The following is a 13,618-nucleotide window of genomic DNA, read 5'->3' on the forward strand; positions in this document are numbered from 1 at the left end:
CTGTCGCCGCGCCGGCCGCTCAGCCCGGCGGAAAGGCGCCATTTTCTGCTCACAGAGCCACCGCGTTTCTAGCGGGGGTGCTCTGAGGTCAGGGAGCCCGCCCGGGTCTCGCTGCGCAGGCTGCGAGCGCTTGCGTAGCTGCTCCGCGCGCCACAGCTGGGAGGCGCTCCTAGAAAGGAAGCACAAGCCGCGTGGGAGGCCGCGCATGCCCCTTAGCGGCCAAGGCAAATCACGGGCCCAGCCGCGGCTGCTTGGCGCACGCGCACTGGCGCGGGGTTTAGCCAGTCTGGTGGCTGCTGTTGCCGGTAGGCTGTGGCGGCGCATGCGCAGTGCTGGCGGTGAGGGAATCGCAGGCCTGGCTGCTGCTGGAGGAAAATCTGGGCTCTCGGTGGGTTTGGGACCAAGCGCAGGAAGCGGCTTCGCACGCTGCGAGGAGCCCGGGGTGGCCAGGCGGCGTGGGGAGCCGGGTAAGGTGCGTGCCGCAAGGACAGACGGGACAGCTGTGGCCGGGCGAGGTCCCCCGGATCCCGGCCGGGGGCTTGGGGAGCCATTAAAGTTTGACAGTCCTGGCGGGGCTCCTGTTTGCAGGGCAGCCGCTGCCCGTGGGGCGGGCGCGGGCTGCGGCTCCCGGCGGGGCAGGGCAGGGGCTGCTTCACAAGGGACCCGCTAGGCCTTGTGACCCACTTTACTCCTGTCACAACTCCCAGCACGTTTGGAGCCCTGCGCGGCTGGCCCGGCGCCCGGCCGGGCTCCGCCCGTTCTCACCGCCCCCAGGGTGGGGTGGGACCCTAGAGCCGCCAGCTCCCACCTGCCCGGGCGCGGGTTGGAGCTGGCGCTGCGGCGGGGACCTTGTTTGTTTTTTTTTCTCGCGCCTGGAGCCGTAGGCGGCGTCTCGTCCGGTCTGTGCAGAGGGAGCGGCGCTCCCCCCGCGCTGCTCTCGCTGTCAGAGGGTCTCTCCCGGCTGCCCGAGCTGGTTGTGTACCGCCTGGGCTGCGCCTCGCGGTTATCCTGCCGGCTCCGCGCCAAGCGTGTCCGCCGCAACCGTAGCGCCAGGAGCGGTCCTGACTACGATACAGGGTGCACAGTACAACCAGGCGGCGTGATAGCCCCTGGCCTGTCGTTGGCAGGGCGGGGTGTTCCTAGTGTCACTGTTCAGCTGGAATGAAATTCAGTGGCGTGAGAAGTTATAGGACAACTGACGTTTGCAGCTTGGGTGACCAGACAGCAAGTGTGAAAAATCGGGACGGGGGGTGGGGGTGGGGGGTAATAGGAGCCTGTATAAGAGAGACCCCAAAATCAGGGCTGTCCCTATAAATTTGGGACATCTGGGTACCCTATTTGCAACTCGTCAGTGCTGTCCTGTGGAAACCAATAGTCCTGCTGACTTGCCGGAAGTTTTATAAACTCAGACAGGTCCCTTTCATAGGGCCCTAAGGCGTCCACTTGCCTGGATCAGCTTGCAGGATCTCTCTCTAAATCTCAATGATTCACATCATTAGTAATTATAATAGCTAATGTTTGTACAGCGAATTTAGTATAGAAATAGTTGCTTAAATTCTGTTGTAGCAGAGAGACTGAAGTTAAGGGTACAGTGAAACATTAAAAATTTTGTTGAATTAATACATTTTATTTTGCTTTTATATAACACTTTTTCAGCATCATGTCTAAGCAGTGTTTATTAATAACACTTTAAATTATTAAAAGTGAAGATTTTACAAATATGTTCCTGAGTCCTGCTGGCACTTATGTACATGCTTGAAGTTAAGCATGTAAGTAGCCTGTCTGATTTTAGTAGAATGGCATGCAGTGCTTACATACAATTAAGCATGTGCATTGTAGGATTGGGATCCTAAATTACTTGGCATTCTTCTGTGTTTCTCTCAACCTGGAAATTGAAACTCAGTGAAGTTTGTAGTCAGTCTAATTTTCAGGTTCTCATTGTTTCCTTATTGGAGTGTTAAATACAGTAAGGAGAATGGTTTGTTTGTTTGTTTGTTTGTTTTAAAAGTTTGATTGGTGATTTTTATTTAATAGTGGAAACATTTTGTTTTTCTAAGGTCTCTTAGCGTTATGGAGATTCCAAGAAAAATAACACGTCTCAAATAGATTTATTTTATAATACCAGGTATTCTTGTTAAAGTGTGACTATTGTGCATCTTGGAGCTGGTTTTAAACTAAAGAGAAACAGTTATTCAACCTTGTAGTGCAATATTTTCCTGAAAAAATTGCTTTGCATTATTACAGAATAGCATGAACAAAAAAATTATTTTTCAGGCCTGTGTTTAACAGCCAGGCTCAAACATTATACATCTGCTTCTCACTTACTGCTTGTTTCAGTTTCTTTACATGTACACCTAAAGAAGGAGGAATGTTTTCTTTGAGGTCTGTCATTTTATGCGTATTTTGTGTTTTACTTTTTGTAAATTGTTTTGTTTACATTTTTAGGACTACTTGAATTCCCTTTGGTGGCTAATTTAACATATAATTTAAGACTGTCAAAGAGTGGTTATTTGCCCATGTAGTTGTAGGCTGATCTCCCCGTGAAGTGCCTCATTGAGGTCAGTGGGGCTTCACATCAGGGTCCACCCATAAATGACAAGTTACAGGTAGAACTCAGTGGGAGGGAGGTTCCTTTGCTAATAGGTGATTACTATAGTTATAATGATTGGGGCCCCAGGGGTTGTGAGGATCTTCAAGTTTCACCTAATCTGGCTGCCCTCTCTGAATGTCAAGTGTTTTTATTTTTGGATTGTTTAAACAGATTCTTCTTCTTGATTGTATTGCACTAATATATATTTTTCTCTCCACGATCTTTTCCATCTTATTTTTTCACATATTTAAGTCCCCTTTTTACCCCCTCATGTTACGTTCCATGCTGGAAATTTCCTTCCCACTCCTTTAGAATATGCACTGGGAAGCAACACTCTGCCCCTGGGTTATATAACTTTTGCTGCTTCAATATTCTAGGACTGTGTGCTGCTCAGGAAAATTTGCAATTTCTCATTTATTCGCAAAGTGACTTTATATTTTATCTATTTTAACAAGGATGGTTCTGATAATTAAATATGTCTCCTGCAATATAAAGGATTTTAATAATGCCAAGAAAAAAAATATACTCAGTGCTTTTAAAAAAAAAAAAAAAAAAAGTTGACATTGCTGTGCTCCAGGAAACACCTTTGACAGAATTTGAAGCTCGTAAACTGAATAGAGATTGCGTATGCCTCTCAATTTCTAGTTGCTTTAATTCTTAAGCAAAAGGCTTTGGTATACTAATACATAAAAAGTTGAATTTTAATATTCTGAGCACAGCATCTGACATTGATGGCAGATTTACTATCCTCAAGGCTGAAATTGACAATTTGAAAATCCAGTTTGCCAATAGGTACTGGGCAACCCAGGATGACCCAATTTTGTTATTTTTTTTGAGTATAAATTTCATGGGCCAGCATCCTGTTATCATAGCTGGAGTCTTTAACAAAACTCTAGACCCAACCCTTGATAAATCTTCTCCCTCTCCATATAAAAACATGAATACTCATGTATTTCATACATAGATAGCAGATTTAGGCTAAAAAAGTATGGAGATTGGGTAGTCTTATGACCAGAGACGATATCTTTTTTTCTGCAGTTCATTCAGTGTATTCAAGATTGGACTGTTTCTTAGTGTCACAAAACTCGATCAATTCTGTCACTGATTATACCATTGGTACTATTGTTATATCTGACCATGCTTGTATACATATGTCTTTTAGGCCCCCAGGATATGCACCCCCAACTAAAATGTGAAGATTAAATACCTCTTTTGTTTGATACCATATTTGTTAACTTTGTCCAGCAAGAGTTGGAACTTTTCTTCAAAACAAATAGCTCCATCAGTTATCACACTTTGGGAAGCCTTTAAAACTTTCATCAAAGACCATATGATCTTTCATGCCACATTTAAAAAGAAACGGAGAGCGCATAGAATTGATACCCTTGTGAAGAAAATTAAGGCCTTGGATGTAGACTATGCTTCTAATTCTTCCCCAGAGAAACTCTGTTTTCTCATCAGTTTAAAATATGAAATCAATAAACTTCTGTCCCAAAAGGCTGAGTTTGCTTTATTCTTTTTTAAACAAAACTACTAGGAATCTGGCAAGAGAGACAGCCTTTTGCTTGAGGCTAACGGAAATAAGATTGCTGCTATTCGTGATAGTAGCAATAAATTATATACAACAGTCAGATATTAATAAACAATTTCAACAATTTTATTCAAAACTATATTTAGCTGAAGATGGAATCACTAAAGATGCCCTAGATAACTTTTTTAGTGGATTGTCTCTGCCGCAAATCTCTGACTCTGATGGAACTTTTAGACACCTGTTTAGAAATCACACAACTGACTCAGGGTATAAAAATATGATGGTCAGAGACTCCTGGTACAGATGGGTTCCCAGTTGAATTTTACAAAAAGTTCTCTGAAACTTTAACACCTAGGTTATTGAATATGTTCAATGAAATCAAGAATGAGCAAACTCTTCTGCCTACTCCATGAGAAGCTGTAATTTCAGTTATTCCTAAACCTGGGACAGACCTTGAACAACACCTCTACCCCGATATAACGCAACCTGATATAACATGAATTCTGATATATCGCAGTAAAGCAGTGCTGCGGATGGGCAGGGCTGTGCACTCTGGCAGATCAAAGCAGCTTCAATATAACGCGGTAAGATTTTTTGGCTCCCGAGGATGGCGTTATATCGAGTTAGAGGTGTATGTAGTAATTACAAGACAATTTTTTTTAAGCAATTGTGATGCTAAGATTTTCGCTAAAGCTCTTGCTATGTGATTGGGCAAAGTTCTCTCTTACATTCTTACTCACAAATCTGGTAGACTTCCTTCATAATAGATGTGGCTCAGATAACTTGTGTCAACTGATATTATTACCACTTCGAAAAATTCTAAAGAACTCTTAGCTGTCATTTCTTTAGATGCTGTAAAGGTCTTAGCCCCAGGCTATGTGGGCAGATTTTGCTAACACACAAAAAAAAACTGCATTTGGTAAACAATATATTGCTTGGATTAAGCTCTTGACTTCCAGGGTAGTTATCAATGGTATTATTTACACCCCATTTTCATTACAGAGAGATGAGACAGCGCTGCCCACTTTCTCCTCTTCTGTTTGATTTAGCTTAGCTCCAGAACCTTTAGCCTTTGCCATCTGAGCAAATAAACATATTAATGGTATCAGGGTGGCCCAAACCAAGAATAAAATTGTGCTCTATGCAGATGATCTTGTATATGTGTTCCAGGTTATCATTCCTAACCTCCAAATTACTGGTAATAAGTTTGGACACCTCTCAGGATATAAAATTAATTGGATAAATCAGAAATTTTAGACACTAACAATATACCCACAAAGGCCTGTTCTCAAATTGGGACTTTCAGTGGCAATCCTCTTATCTGAAATATTTAGGAATACTGATTCCCAAAAATATTCAGGGCATCCCTAAGATAAATATAGAACCAGTTATTGCCCAAGTGGCTAACGATTTGGGGAGATGGAGTTTAATGCTCAGTTTGTCAGGTAAAATTAGTATACTCTTCTTCCCAGAAATTTCTATGTCCTGAGCAGTCTGTCTGTTTCTATTCCTCAAATTCATTTTGAGAAATTCAGTAATATTTTCTCAGCACTTCTTTGGGTACAGGTAAGAAATCTAGACTGGCTCTGAACAAATTACAGCTCCCTCAATATTCCCAATTTCATGTCTCCTTTTTGTTAAGCCAGGCATCTCTGTGGATGTTACATTTGACACGCAGACTCCACCCTAAGTTCAGATTGAATGAGAATTGGTATATCCCAGAGGTGGACAAACTATGGCTTGTGGGCCACATCCGGCGCTGCTCCTGGCCTGGGAGGCAGGGGGTGAGAAGCGGGGGGGAGGGGCAGATAGAGGGTGGGGACTGGCCACTCCTGGCTGTTTGGGGAGGCACAGCCTCCCCTAACCAGTCCTCCATACAATTTTGGAAACACAGTGTGGCCCTCAGGCCAAAAAGTTTGCCCGCCCTGGGGTATCCTCTACCCTTTTCAGACATTGTTGGATTATTATAGATCTGATAGCTCCAGAGTTCTCCCAGTGGTGGCTGTCATATAAGCTTGGTCAAACTTGGCTAGAAAGTTCTGCTTCCCTCCGTTCTTCCACGTGGAAGTGGTCATGTGGAACAATCCTGTTCTTAAAATCAGTAGCAAAACCTTGATCTTGAGGGATTGGATGGACAGAGGAATTAACGACTGTCACAGATAACTGACAATGATAAATTTAAACCATTTGTGTAGATCTTCAATAACTGTTTGCAGAGTGGTTAACTCTGCTCTGGAGCATGGATGTATCTACAGTTAAAGTGTTTACTTATTAGTGTATTTAGACCAGATGCATTGGGAGCTCCAGATCATATATTATTTTGGAGGAAACTTCCCGGATTTATTCAGCCAGCATCCTTTTATGATATTCTGGCCCAAAAAACTCTGCCAAAGATTGATAATTTGAGAATTGCTTGTAATAGAGATTGGATACACATCTGGCTTTGATCCAATGGAATACAATGCTGTCTAGTGTAAAAAAGCAACTATAGAGCTGACGCTTTGGCTTATTTGCCAAAAGACACTTTTTCAAATATACTGATCCCTGCATAGGCTAATGGTAATGGGCCTCACAAATGCTGTTGGAAATGTAACTCAGTTGGTGCTACATTAAGTGCCCCTGTGTCAAGAATTTCTGGTATGTGGTCAGTCAGAGGACCAGTTTGATACTGGATTCTTAGTTGGAGCCCAAGTTTCATTCTTGAATATATTCCTGATATCTAGAGATGACCTTGTAACAAAGCAGCGTGTTTCCAACCTGCAGCTTTGTTTGCTAAAAAATTAATCCTGCAAAAATGGAAAAATTGATCCCTACCAGATATTAGTGCTTAGCTCAATGATATGGCTGACCTTACATGCAGCGAAAGGGAATGCCCAAAAAATTCAAAACAATGTGGGCTGACTTTGTAGAGGTCTACTATTAACATAGGCCTTGAAGATAGCTATTTCACTTCCCCTCCCCTGCCTTTATCATAACCCTCTCTGTTTATTTTTTGTATTATGATGAATCTGGTATTTTGGTATATTTATTGTATTTGGAAAAATTAATAAATGTCTTGCTTTCCTAATAAAAAAGCAACAAATTTTTGACTTGAGTCCATATCCTGCATCTATATATTCACAAAATACACTTTTTAAAAAGGCTTTGCACAGTAAAATAAATGAGCACTGAATGATTTCGTTTTCTAAAATAAACTTTTTAGATTGAAATGTAGCTGTCATGCAGTCTGGAGTGGCTTGTGACTGAGAGTGCCTTCCTCAGGGCAAAATTTCAAAAACAGGGCAGATACCCCAAACTGGTGGTATGTTCTATACTTAGATTTTACCAAGGTAATAACAAATGTGAACTCCTGCATCACTACCGTGAAGTCACAAGCAGTCCCCTTAGACTCTCTAGTCTTTCTTGCCACCTATACAAACTGGACTTAATGATAAATGGTCACTTACACAAAAATCAGACAATATTCAGGTTGCTTCCAGTCACTTACACCAGATCAATAGGTACCTTAGACCAAAAACAATGCCTGTACCCAATCTTGTGACAAACTATCTAAAGATTTATTAACTAGGAAAAGGAAATGTGTTATTTACAGGCTAAAGCAGGGTTTGGCAAACTATGGCCTATGGGCTGGATCTGGCCTGTCAGGGCTTTGGATCCGGCCCATGGGATTGCCACCACCATGGTGCCGTGGGCCCTGCACCACTCTGAGAAGCAGCTGGCACCACATCCCTGCGGCCCCTGGGGAAGGGCAAGGGGAGTGGGCAAAGGGCTCAGTATGCTACCCTTGCCTGCAGGCACTGCCCCTTAGCTCCCATTGGCTGGGAATGGGGAACTGCAGTCAATGAGAGCTTTGGGGGAGGTACCCACAGGCAAGGGCAGTGCGCGAAGTCCTCTGCCCCCGCTGCTTCAGGGGCCGCAGGGATGTGGTACTGTCTGCTTCCGGAAGTGACGTGGGGCCAGGGCAGGCAGGGAGCCTGTGTTAGCCTCGCTGCATGCTGCTGCCACCCTGGAGCTGCTTCAGGTAAGTGGCGCTGGCCTGGAGCCCGCGCCCCAAACCCCTGCTGCACCCCAACCCCCTGAGCCCCCTCCTGTACCCCAACCCCCTACCTGAGGCCCCCTGTACACCCTGCACTTCTGCACCCCAACCTCTTGCCTTGAGCCCCTTCCTGCACACTGCACCCCTTCCCACTCCCCAACCCCCTGCCCAAGCCCTACATTCTTGGCTCTGCATGCAATTTCCCCACCCAGATGTAACCCTCAGGCCAAAAAGTTTGCCCACCCTTGGGCTAAAGCATGCAAGCATATGCACAAATGAGTTGCAATCTAAATCCTAAGAGTGATGAGTTGTAGTGATCTGTCAATTCAAAGCCTCTCTCAGGCAGAGGCAGATTATGTTTTTTTCTGGGGCCCTGGGCCAGTCCCCGCCTGCAGTCCCTGCACCCCTCCCCTGGTGCTCCTGCCAGGGAGCAGGGTTTGGGCATGGGGCTTGTGCTGCTCTGCTCACCCAGCGCTTCTACTGAGAGTGGGTTCAGGGTGCAGGGTCTTCCCCCGCTCCCTGGCAGGAGCGCTGGATGGGAGGAGTGGGACAAGCCTCTACGCCCCAGCCCTGCTCCCCAGCAGGAGCACTGGGTAGGTGGAGTGGGCTGGCGCACAGGGGTGCCCATTTTCCTGGGGCCCCTGGGCAGAGGCCCCGTTGGCCCAGTGGCTAATCTGCCACTGCTTTCAGGGTGGAACTATGAGTTAGACTCTGGGGATCTCTGGCTTCAGTTTCGAGTCTCTGACCCCATAAGAGTTCAAACAGCAAAGAAATGGAAAAGTTTCCTGTGTCTGTTTTTTGTTTTTTTGTTTTTTTTTTTTATTCAGCCTTCAAATCCATAGGCCAAGCTTCCTTTCACACAGCTTTTCCAAAGTGTGGTAGGGCCATTGCCCAATCCTTTGTACTGCAGTGTTCTTTGATGACCCATCTCATTTTGATAGTTCTTCTGGACGGCAATACTCTTCCCACCTGGGTTTACAAGTTTAAAGCAAACATCTTCAAAATTATAAAGCAAAATTTGCCCATTTCCTTAGCATGGACTACAGACATTACAAATAGGATTAATGCATGCAGCAACTTATAAACATTGGATAGTCAAAACACTAAATACATTCTTATAAGGTTAATATATATATATTGAGCTACACTAAGGCCGTATCTACACTAGCGAGCTTACAGCAGCACAACTGTACTGATGGAGCTGTGCCGCTGTAAGATCTCTTGCATAGCTCTCCTGTTGGCATAATAAAACCACCTCAGTGAGAAGCTCTCCTACCAACATAGCACTGTGCACACTACCACTTATGCTGGCGAAACTTGTGTCTCTCGGGGTATATTTTTCACACCCCTGAGCAACGTAACTTTTGCTGACATAAGTGGTAGTGTAGACATGGCCTACCTAACACATAAGTGAACTGGTCTGGTCTCCAGTTATGAGTCTGTCAGTTCTTAGCTAATGCCTGCAGCCTTGGCAAGAGCTGGCATCTGGCCTGCCGGTGTCTCAGTAGCCACATTCTGCCAATGAGTTTTTCACTCATTGTGTCACTGCGTCACTGAAAGCCCTCTTAGTTTGGGAGAGCTATGCCTGTGTTATGCCATTAGTCATCTTGTGTTCGGCACATCAAGGGTGAATCTGTCTTGCCTCGAGGGTCACGGTGGTCTGCCTGGAACTGAACACTTGTGTATTAATAGGACATTTAAGAAAAACCATACTATGATATTGCTGGGCAGAAGCGGAATTGCATAATTGTTTCATTTATATTAAATAGTGTCATAAGACTTTTCCATGATGAAAGTACCTGGAAGATCTTAGGAGATGGACTAAAAAAAATAAATCAGGCTATTGCTTCAGCATGTTTAAAATGTAAAGTTTTAATACCCAAATGGACATTCAGAGAGCTTGGAGTCAGTAAAAGTTAGTACCCAAACCATTCAACTGTCCCTGACCTTGTGGTGATTCAGTACCATATTTCAGAGTAAAATAGCACTCTTATCTTTTGTTTGGGTTTAAAAATCTTTTGCAGCAGTATAAAAGGTGTCTTTCACAAATGTCAGTTCAATAGTTATGATTTCTAGGCTTTACTGAATGTTTTATAGTTTCCTGGTTTGTTGGTTGGTTGGTTGGTGATTCATATTTCCTTCGGCTAGGCAAAGTTTATTTGCTTTCTATTATTTTATTTCCATAGTAAGTCAGATTGGTTGGGTAATAAAAATTATGCTCCTTAATTTTCAGTCTGAAGATCTGTAGTTTAGCCGTCTGTGTAGTATTATTAACTAGATATAAAAAATAATATTATTGATTAATTTTTCATGTTCAAATTTTGCAGCTGCAAAAGGACAAATTTATCTTATTAGTATGTAATCCGCATGACAATTAAATTGTTCAGCAAGTATGTGTTTAAAGATTTTAAAACACTAATTTGGCCTAATTGCAGTTGCTTGGGGTTGTACAGTATAATTTAAACAAAAGTAAGTATTTTAATCTTAGATCAGATTCACATTGTGAACATAATGTTTTTTTAATCTGCTCAGTGTTCACCAGAAATGTAAAAATAGTTTTACTCCATACAACAGACTATGTTATCCGAATGTGTGATACAGGTGTACTGAGTTTTTATTCTGCAAGTGGCTACATGTGTATGTGGAGTATGTTTGTAATGTTGAGGTCTGAATTTTCAAAGAGTCCTGTGTTCAGCTTTTAACTTTGCGCCTGAAATCTCGTGCCCACACTTAGTCATAGGAACAAATGTTTAAATTTTTAAATTCCCAACTACTTTATTTGACAGATGCAAGTGTTTTTTGTGCCAGCAAATCGACTCTTAAATTCTAATGCTTGTTTTCACAGTTATGTGCATATAATATTATACCATCGTTTGACTGTAGGTAATAACTGGAAAACTTTTTTGGGGTAAAACCTCTAATCTTGCATATAAATTAATTTGTTGTTCTTCTTCAAGATATTGTTTTCCTTGGAGTTTGAAACACACTTTTCTTTTCAAGTAACTTCACCATCTTTTAATAGGGTTCAGGTTTATATATCCATAGTGTCTCTCTATATCAAAATTTTGGAAAGGTAACCATTTGTTCCTTATTTTTGTGAATTCTCCCTTTTTTCCTGCACCAGAGCATGTATTTTACTTGATGTTTGAGGCAGATAACAGATTTTACAAAACTGCAGTATAATTATGTAAACTGTTGATGATAATAGTAGTATTGAAAAGAGCATTTTTCATAAATATGAAGTCCTGAGTACTGTAGAGTTCCTGTATATTTAGTATTATGTAGCAGCAACAAAATTACTTTGGTTCTGAGTCCTTCAGCAACTTCAGCATTACAGGTTTTGGACTCTTTCCATTCCAACGCACGTATTTAGAATTCAGATCTTTTGTGTTAGTTTCCCTGTCCAGTCTCAATGTGCTTATGAACAAAATTGAAATTAGAAAATCAATTTCAATATTATTTATTAAAGTACATACTTAAATGTAAAAATTAAAAGCTATAATATGTAGATCTTATAATACGAGATTCTATTAATAAGAGATTTTTGTTCGAAAGGAGAGGAGAGGCCAAGGCTTGTGGGTTTGTGTATACAGTGAGCACACTCCACGTGTATGGAAAAAAAGGAGCTATGCTTATGTAATTGTTCTAAATATCATTTTTAGAACCTGTAAGTGATTTCATAGGCAGCATATGTCATGATTTAATAAACAATTTATTTTTTGGAGTAGGCTAAGATCACTTTAGCTTTTAAGAGAGCCTATTGTGAGAGAGGACAAAATCAGTATAATAAACTGTTAGTACAGCCCAATAAAGCCAGTACTGGAGTAAGATTTATTTGTTAAAAACTTTAGTACAAATAGATCCATGTGGGTATACGTCCTCTGACATAGATCCCTTTGTTGAACTAGGCCATTGAAGAGTCAGTTTGGGGTAAGCTATGTGAGAAGTCTTTTAATATGCACTGATTTGTCTTATGATACTTTTCAGACTGAAAATACATGATTGCTGTTCCCTGCCAAAAGAAGTTTATGGTCTAAAATCCTGCTCCTGCAAGCATTCATTCTGGTAGTTTTGTTATAGAAGTAATCCCATTGACTTCAGTGGGACTATTTGCTTGAATAAAATTACTTGTGTGTGTTTGCAGGATTGAACATAAATTTGGCTTTACGCAAAGGTGACAGGCAACTGGTAAAGTTGGGGTAAGGACAGGACAAAGGCTATAACAGTTTGATTGGGCTTGCTTTTACCATTAATATCATCTTGGTTCTTAATATATTTCAGTTAAAATTATTGAAATATTTAATTGTACCTATTTGTTATTACAAACAAGGGAAAGAGGAAGATTTGGACAGGAGTGAAGTGGAAAGAAGAAAAGAATAGTGAGGAGTGGTGGGAAGAGAAGTGGTAAGGAACAGCGCACAGATCAAGGCCAGAACAGCAGGATGCATAGCGATAGTCGATTGATAGCTCACAGAAAACGAAAGTGAGAAAGTACTGTGATGTAAAGAAAAAATAAATGTAAAGTTGGCAGAGCTAGTAAAAATGGCCACAGTAAGTTGATTTTGGCAGAATAAGACAAAATGCAATAAAAATAGTGGCACTGATGTATTTGATTTACTGAGTGTATTGGAATGGAAGCAATGGATCAAATAAAGACTAGTTAAAGGTTAAAACCCAGAAAATGTGTGACTTAAATCACATGGCCTGTGACTTCAGTTAAATGGAAAATCACATCTCCAATAAAAAAATCAAAAATGTAAGGAATTAACCTTTTAATAGATTAAAAGTAGATCACCATAATGCAATCCACAGTGTATGAAAATGATACAAGTGATACCTTTGATCCAGTATTGCATTTATAATGGTAGCAATCCAAAAATAAAATTGGGACTAGGAAGCTTGAGGTTAGTTACATTAATGTAGCAAGTTACTTTCAATTTATACTTTCTCCATTACTGAAATTGTGTTGTTTTCTTTAGAAATCTTAAAGAATGTGCACACATTCTTCAAGATCTCTATATAATGCATGTGTAGACATCTATCTTTGCTGTCTGTGATCTCTTAAAAAAAAAAAATGTTCAGGGAATTCTCATAACTTTTTTCTGTCTGTGCTCAGATATGACAAACACATGTTGCAGGTCATTCTCTAATATGAATTCATGACTCTTATGTATCTTATCCTTAGAGTTTCGGAGCAAGTGCTGGGTCGCTGAGAATGTGAATCAGCTCAGCAGTTCATGGGATGCTTCTGGTATCTGAGTGGGACTGGTTGTAATCGCATGAGCTACTGTGTGATATTTTTGGCAGTTGTGACTTGCAGATTGAGAACTGCTGTTGATTCATGTAGGGTGTCAAACGTGTTACTGTTGCTAATACTTTCTAGGCTACTATGAGAGATTTGAGTTTCAGATAGACTAAAATGGATGATTGGAATGTTGTAAAAATAAGGGCTTTATTTCTA

The 13,618-nt window shown here is 41.6% G+C and overlaps 1 protein-coding gene across 2 annotated transcripts in view; it reads left to right on the plus strand.

Annotated features, from left to right (window-relative positions):
* Nucleotides 1-283: 283 nt before the first annotated feature.
* CLOCK (clock circadian regulator) overlaps nucleotides 284-13,618 on the plus strand; it is a 127,692-nt gene continuing 114,357 nt past the window's right edge. The window contains exon 1 of one of the 2 annotated variants that reach the window (XM_075066443.1): nucleotides 284-467. The gene's annotated coding sequence lies outside the window, so the exon portion shown is untranslated. The remainder of the gene's footprint in view (nucleotides 468-13,618) is intronic. The other variant, XM_075066442.1, reaches the window with a different exon arrangement.

This window comes from Chelonoidis abingdonii, chromosome 5, assembly GCF_003597395.2.
Source record: "Chelonoidis abingdonii isolate Lonesome George chromosome 5, CheloAbing_2.0, whole genome shotgun sequence".
NCBI lineage: Eukaryota > Metazoa > Chordata > Testudines > Testudinidae > Chelonoidis > Chelonoidis abingdonii.